Source organism: Aotus nancymaae, unplaced genomic scaffold, assembly GCF_030222135.1.
Source record: "Aotus nancymaae isolate 86718 unplaced genomic scaffold, 86718_ANA_hifiasm-v0.15.2.pri h1tg000033l, whole genome shotgun sequence".
NCBI classification, from domain to species: domain Eukaryota; kingdom Metazoa; phylum Chordata; class Mammalia; order Primates; family Aotidae; genus Aotus; species Aotus nancymaae.
Genome location: NW_026988447.1, coordinates 29,492,208 through 29,500,330, shown reverse-complemented (window position 1 = coordinate 29,500,330; position 8,123 = coordinate 29,492,208).

The following is an 8,123-nucleotide window of genomic DNA, read 5'->3' as shown; positions in this document are numbered from 1 at the left end:
TAAAAATGGTCGAGGAATATGGAGAGGAAGATTGCGCTCTTTTTATTATGTTTTGCTTCTGCTTTTTTCTCATTTATTTAGCTATGAGTCATAGGCTTTCGTCAATGACTCACTGAAATGGAGAACAAGGTTTCTGCAAATACTTCTGAGCTGTCTTCATTCCAGATACATTCCCTAATAGTCTCTAGGGAGGCTTGGAGCCTAACAAATGGTATAAGCTCTTCACTTACAGGCTGGGGGTTGCTGCACATTCTGACGGCTTTAATGGCTGTTTTCTTATTAAAATTTTGGAGCAACAAACTTTGTTGCTGTTCAAAATCTTCATGTGATAGTTCTGGATAAGTCTCAGATTTCTCTTGCATTGTAACTGACAATAAAATACCCGGCAGCACTTTTGGAAAACTCTGTAAGAATTATCTCTGCTGTTGCGGGGCGTGGTGGCTCACACCTGTAATCCCAGCACTTTGGGAGGCTGAGGCAGGTGGATCACTTGAGACCAGGAGTTGAAGACCAGCCTGGACAACATGGCAAAACCCTGTCTCTATTAAAAAAAATACAAACAATTAGCCAGGCCTGGTGGTGCACACCTGTAGTCCCAGCTACTTGGGAGGCTGAAGCAGGAGAATCACTTGAACCCGGAAGTCGGACGTTGCAGTGAACCAAGATTGAGCCTGGGCAACTGAGCAAGACTCCCTCTCAAAAAACAAAACAAAACAAAACAAAACAAAACAAAACCATACCACATAAAAACAACAACAACAACAACAAAAAGAATTCTCTCTCTTGTATACATCACATATATTTCTCTCTCTCTGTCTCAATCTCAACCCCAAAGTAGGGTTGTTTTGTATACCAACTTCCCCATAATATTTGCTGTCCTGACAATGGATGCAGATTTTTCTTTTGTGTGACAAGCAGAATTTGTATTTCTGTCAAAATGAAACAAAAATCATAAGATTTTTCCTAAATATAGAGAGGCTCCTTAATTGAAGTTTGGTCTGCAATGTTTATAATAGTTTCTTCGGCACTATTCCCCTTGTCACAACTCATGGTACAGAGGCCACATTAATTAGCTCTAAATAGGCACCCTCTCCCCTAAGAATCCTAATGTATAAAAGAAATAAGACAGGGTTGAAGAACTGAGTTGCTTCCAATGCAACATCTTAGAGAATACACTGTTGAAGATTTTCCCTGAAGTGTCTTCTTATTGAATTAGCACAAATAGATTTGGCTAGGCATGGTGGTTCATGCCTGTAATCCCAACTATTTGGGAGGCTGATGGCAGGAGGATACCTTCAGGCTAGGAGTTTGACACCAGCCTGGGCAACATAGTGAGATCTCATCTCTAAAAATAAAAACTAAATATATAAAAATTTTAAAATTTCAAATAGATTTTGAATTCAGTGTCAGTGAGAAGTCCTCATATTTTTCTCTATTTTTGCTAATTCATTATTTTTTAAGTTGTGAATTATTTTTCAATTTTTTCAATAAAGGTATGATTCGTATACAATAAGATTTCATATACAAAATGCACAGTAAGATTCGTATACAAAATGCACAGATGTTAAATGTACATTTTGATGAGCTTTGACAAATGTGATGTACTGCCCCCAATCAAGATAAAGAGCACTTTCTTTACTTTAAAATTTTCCCTCAATCTGCTTTGCAGGATCCATGCCCCCTAACCTCCACCCCCACAATCAGGGACTCACTTTTCCAATACCTATCAGAATTTGGGAACAAGTGGTCACATTTATTTTGAAAAGTTGTTGGTTCTGATAATTACTGTATATCCTAACCCATCCCTACCATATTCCACTCCCTGCCCTCACCCTCCATCTCCAGCCATTTGAAGGTTGCTGTGAAGGATCTGTGTAGGATTTAAATGGTATTCTTTTTTCCTTATATGTTTACTTACTGATTGAGTACCTTTGACAGGTCAAAACTCTACTAGTCTCTGTAGAAACAAAAATAAACAGAAAATGAAAACATACTCTTCCTTCTCTCTAGGTATTGAGATTCTTCTCTTTGTTTTTGAGACGAAGTCTCAACTCTGTTGCCCAGGCTGGAGTGCAGTGGCACGATCTTGGCTCACTGCAACCTCCGCCTCCCAGGTTCAGGAAATTCTCCTACCTCAGCCTCCTGAGTAGCTGGGATTACAGGCATATGCCACCACACCCAGCTAAATTTTTTTTTTTTTTTTTTTTTTTCTTTTGGAGAGACGAGGTTTCACCATGTTGGTCAGGCTTGTCTGGAACTTCTGATCTCGTGATCCACCCACCTCGACCTCCCAAAGTGCTGGGATTACAGGCGTGAGCCACCGCACACAGCCTAAGTATTGAGATTCTAATGTGGGACTTAGAGAAGTAAACTGGAAATTACTGTAGAAGTTATATAAATAACTTTTAGTGGCATTTTGAAGGTGCTAAAACTCCTAAAGATTGTGTTGTAGGAACAGCATCGCTCACCAAAATACAGTGGCCATCGTTAGCCTCCCTGTGTGGTCGGGTGACTCTTTCTAGACAATAAGCTATCGGTAGAAGGAACATATGACACTCTCAGGCTGGTCCCTAATGACCTCCTAGTTGTATTTCTCCATGATCATTTCCCTTGTGCCTGGTTGGAAGTGAGATCCCTTCCAAATGATGGGTCAGTGATGGTAGAGTCTCTATGGTACTGGTCCCCAAAAGGTCTCATGAAGAAAGGTTGCTCTCTCAGAAACTTTTCTTTCACTTAAGATGGACTGTTACATGTGCAGAAAGAAACTTCTGCTAGATATGCAAAGTTATTCATTTTGAGTTTATCTTTTGTAACTGTTAGCCTTTCCCAACTAATACCAATATTGACTGTATGTAATTTCTACTTTCTATATAATTTTTTTCTTTTCATCTATTTACAAATGGATAGAAAAAAATTGTAAATGGTGAAATCTCAGATAAAAAGAACTTTTTAATTTAATTTTCTACAACTACACCCTAGGTGATGAGCCTTTTTGTAGAAAAATGACACAAGAAAACAAGTGGTTCCTATTATAAATTTTCCCATGTCCTTATTCTTACTAAGATTTCATAGTTTTGTTTGACTTGACCAATACAACAGTCCTTTGAGGGGAATAGTATTATTCCTGTTATTTAAATTGCAGTACAAATGTGGAAATCAAATTATACACTTGTTTTATGACATGACCAGTCATAACTGCTATAAAGGGTGGAGCTAAAACATCAACTTAGAAATTTCTATTACTCCACCGAATCTAGAAAAAAATGCCCAGAGAATTCCAAGTATCTGAATTGTCCTTAGAAAAGTGAAAAAGAAGTAGATATATATCCTTCTTTCTGGTCCCAGTGTTTCTTGATTTCCAATTCCTCCTGCTGGCAGAAAACACTCACTGACTGCTGTCAATTAATGTTATACTAGTTTCATTTGCTTTATTAATTAAAAACATTTGGATAATAACTCTTTTTTTTTTTTTGAGACCAAGTCTTGCTCTGTTCCCCAGGATAGATCTCAGCTCACTGCAACTTCTGCCTCCCAGGTTCAAGTGATTCTTGTGCCTCAGACTCCCAAGTAGCTGGGATTACAGGTGCCTGCCACAGCGCCAGGTTAATTTTTGTGTTTTTCAGTACAGATGAGGTTTCACCATCTTGGCCAGACTGGTCTCGAATTCCTGACCTCGTGATCCACCCACCTCAGCCTCCCAAAGTGCTGAAATTACAGGCCTAAGCCACTGTGCCTGGCCATAACTCAGTTTTTAATGGTAAGAATGCAGTCATATTTTTAGTCTTTCTCCCTAGGTAGCATATGGATTCAAGATGAAGCATACAGTCATTCACATATTCAGCATAGTTGTTGAGCATCTGTAATGGTCAAGGGATGCACTGGTAAGCAAAGCAGGGCCTCAAGTCATGTCTCTGTCCTTCTGTTGCTCATTACACCTGATGGGAATTGTCCACCTGTACTTGTATGATGGTGTGGGCCTGGTCTGTCATGATAGCCATAGACTGGTACTGCAGGCTTTGCTTTTCCTCTCTCTTTTGTCTGTTTGGTTCATCAGTGTACCATAACACACTTAGAACAGTGTCTCAGACATAGTAAGTGCACAATAAATACTTGTTGAACAAAGGAATGATGAAATACTGCCCTTCTGCTAAGATGCCACCCAAGGAGAAAATGAGGACAAAGTCATGGGAAAAAAAGCAGTGAAGGACTGAGTCAGTGAGGCAGCTGGTCCTTGGTAGCCCTTTCCCAAAGAGACACTTTGTTTATTACCATCCCATGTACTTGCCATCCAAAACTCTTAGCAAATATCAAAAGTCTGTAGAGGAAGCTCACAAAATCCACACTGACAGCCTCCAGGCATGAGTTTGCAGAAGAAATACAAATCACAAATCAGGGACTGGCAAAACATTTTTCTGGTTAGAATTCATAAAACGTTATTAGTTGCATATTTGGGATTTATTACATCGTATGTAACAAGATTTACTGGAAGTTTTGTAGATAATTTAGAACCTAAAGCACTGTCTAACACAAAGGCCTACTTCCAAACGAAAGGTCTGTGCTTCTTATGTCTAGAATATTTTGTGGTTAGCTATTTTAAGCTGCAGAATGTACCTTTTAATAAAACAGGAATGTACCTGGGGCTTTTAGAAAGCCTGCCTTCATTTAGATAAAAGCACTTTGAAATATAATATGGCTTATAGTATCAACCACTCCCCCATTTCAGCAAGGAAGAAAGTCTGAGTCTCTCATAGGCCACACATCCATACAAAGGCACTGAGGAGGAAGAAGTTTCCCGGAAGTACACACACCTTGGCACCACTTCCTTCCAACTCTGCACTGCTATGCCATGAGGGTCAGGGAAACAAAAATGATCATTTTCAAAGTTTTGTTCTGTAATTTTTTCTAGAGATCACTGGCTGTGGTATATAATAAATATACTAACATCTCATTTTACCGTTCTCAATTTATTTACCCCTGGGGCTTTGTACTCTCCAATTAGCTAAGTTATTCTGTTCTGTAGCAAGGGGCCTTTCTTACTATTCTGTTTTCTTCCTGCACTTCACTTTGATTTATAGTAAAATTCCAATCTCACCGTTCCAACCCTTGATACATAAAGAGAAGTGTTTTACATTAAAAAAAAGATTTCCTCCCTCAATAAGCCAAGTTTTCTACACTAGTTTCTTTCTAGGCACTCGAAAACATGTAATTTAAAACTTAGGAAAAAAAAGAAACGACCCTTTGTTCTTGATTGCATGAATTTACCTTCTCATTAAACCAATGAATCATAGGAGCAAGGTTTATTGAGAACAAAATGTATTAGCTTTATATATCAAAATTATGATCCCTATTATATCGATAACAAAGAAAAGATATAAGAAAAATTTATAAAATCGAGTTGGTTATATGAGGAACTCTATACATTTGAAAATTAGGAGAGCAGTGCTATAAAGTGTGGACAGTAGCATGAATTATCAAGGAAGAATACCATTAAATAAATAAATTGAAGAGATAAAATCAGAGAAAGCAAACAAGAATTAGGAGAGTCTTGCAGAAGTCATAAAAGGAAATAGAAAACTATTATTTTAAAGTGCCAGAGTAGGATGTGTTATTGCAATTTTAAAAGTCAGAAAGTATGTAAATTTTGGTGCAATTTTGTGATGCTGTCTTCTCATAAAATTTGTTTAACAGTGCGACAAGTTGTACGTGCTAGCATATAATAAAAATATAATAAATTAATAAGAAATGCATACTACCACTTACACATCTGTTACATAGTGCCTACCTATTTAATTACTTTTTGGATTAGATTATATTAAGGGTCCCTATTTTTTCTGGTATGTATGTACTTGACTATGGCCTCTAGTTACACAGATAAAGAATAAAACCACAATTTAGGCAATACAATATTTTCAATTTCCGTGTAAATATCACTTAATTATCTCAAAAACAGTGACTGGGTTTATTCTAGGAACTTAACTGAACCAGACTATACTTCAGTAGCCCAAATAGCCTAATTTATGAAATTAAAACTTCATTTGATGTATGCATCTGGTATTATGGCTATCATTCACCGAGAAATCCAAATATTTTAAATGATTACAATCAGCATGGCATCTTACACTTTCACAACCTACAACAGCTTATAAATGTAAAGGTGACTTTGTTTTGGGCATTCAAAACTGCAATTAAGGAATTCAAATGTGCTGACTCTTTTAAAATGCCTGCACTATTTTTATTCTTTTTCAAATTGACATAAATCTTTAAGACTTTCATGTGGTTGGATTTTTTTTTTTTTTTTTTTTTTTTTTTTTTTTTGAGATGAAGTCTCACTGTGTTGCTCTCACTGTGCAGTGGCTTGGTCTTGGCTCACTGCAGCCTCCTCCTGGGTTTAAGCAATTCTCCCTGCCTCAACCTCCCCAGTAGCTGGGATTAAAGGTGTGTACCATCACGCCTGGCTAATTTTTGTATTTTTAGTAGAGACTTGGTTTCACTATGTTGGCCAGGTTGGTCTTTAACTCCTGACCTCAGATGATCTGCCTGCCTCAGCATCCCAAAGTGCTGGGATTACAGGCGTGAACCACCATGCCAGAACCCATAATAGTTGGGTTTTAATTTTTTTTTTCCAGCAGAGTCTTACTGTCTAGCCCAGGCTGGAGCGAAGTGATGTGGTCTCATCTCACCGCAACCTCCACCCCCAGGTTCAAGCAATTCTTCCTCAGCCTCTCAAGTAGCTGGAATTACAGGTGTGTGCCACCGCACCTGCCTAATTTTTATATTTTTAGTGGAGACAGCGAATTTCACTAGGTTGGCCAGGCTTGTCTCAAACTCCTGACCTCAGGTGATCTGCCCACCTCTGCCTCCCAAAGTGCTGGGATTACAGATGTGAGCCACCATGCCTGGCAGATTTTAATTGTTATATAGCAATATTTATTGCTTATTCAGAGTTTGGAGTATTCTTAATTTTTGATGCTTTGATGATACATTATCCAGATATACTGAAATGGAACAGAAATATGAAAACATGTAAGACAGTGTTGGGACAGTTTCATGAGTTTCTGCCAGGTTGAAAGCTGCTATGTCAGACAATGCATTTTTGACCTGTATAAGTAATCCAGTATAATATTGCTTATTTTTAAAATACATCTACAATTGTTTAAATTTTAATGTGTCAATATTTCAAATTCATCTTTGAATATCTTCTGACCAGTATCAAAACAATGAAACAAGAAAACTAAGCTGATATTCATAAATGTGACTTCTTCAGTGACTTCAACAAGACAATGACTTAATAACTTACTCATCTTTACCTTAATAATTATCTATAGGTAAGTGGCAAATTTAACGTATTTGTGACAGGAGGAGCAATAATTTAAATGATTAACAATGTTTAAGCCCCATCTGCTAATATCAATAAATAAATCAATGAGAAATGAATAACAATGTTAATAACTTGTAAGAATTTGAAGAAAGCTAATTCCAATAATTCTATAAACAAACATTTTAGGAGGATTTGTTAAGCAACAGGTTCAATTTTGAGTTACATTTTTGGAAGATAATTTCCTTAATATATGATTATTATTGAAGAACATTTCAAATAATCCAGTGGAGTTAAAGAGATTAAAATAATAAATGGAGGACAGAATGTTTAAGTGCTTTTTTGTTTTTGCAATTTGAGGAGGGGTAGGGTATCAAAAAAGAGGTGATATAAACTTGATAAGCCATTAGGTTGCTATGTTAGCATCAGACAGCCCAGCTTTCCCTAAAAGGTTGGTGAAAGGAACAGAAACAAAACGCTGAAATCTTGCCCTTATATTCTTTTCGTCTGGGGACATGGGAAACAATAATAAACATAGCAGGCTGGAGACGCGAGGGACTTCGCGACATGAAATTCTTGGAATATGGACAGTATACAAAGTTTTGTGTTGAATGAAATATTGCATTTTATTTGCTTCACATTATTCAAAATAGCAATTTTCAGCATAGCTTCCCATATTACCGCTGGTGCTTTAAATTAAGAGCAGTGAGAATGTAAAAGTCTTTTTCTTAATGGTAATATATACTGAAAGGAAGTGAAGTTGAAAGGCAGAATGTATTTAAATATGGTTAGCTTTTGTGTGTGTAAT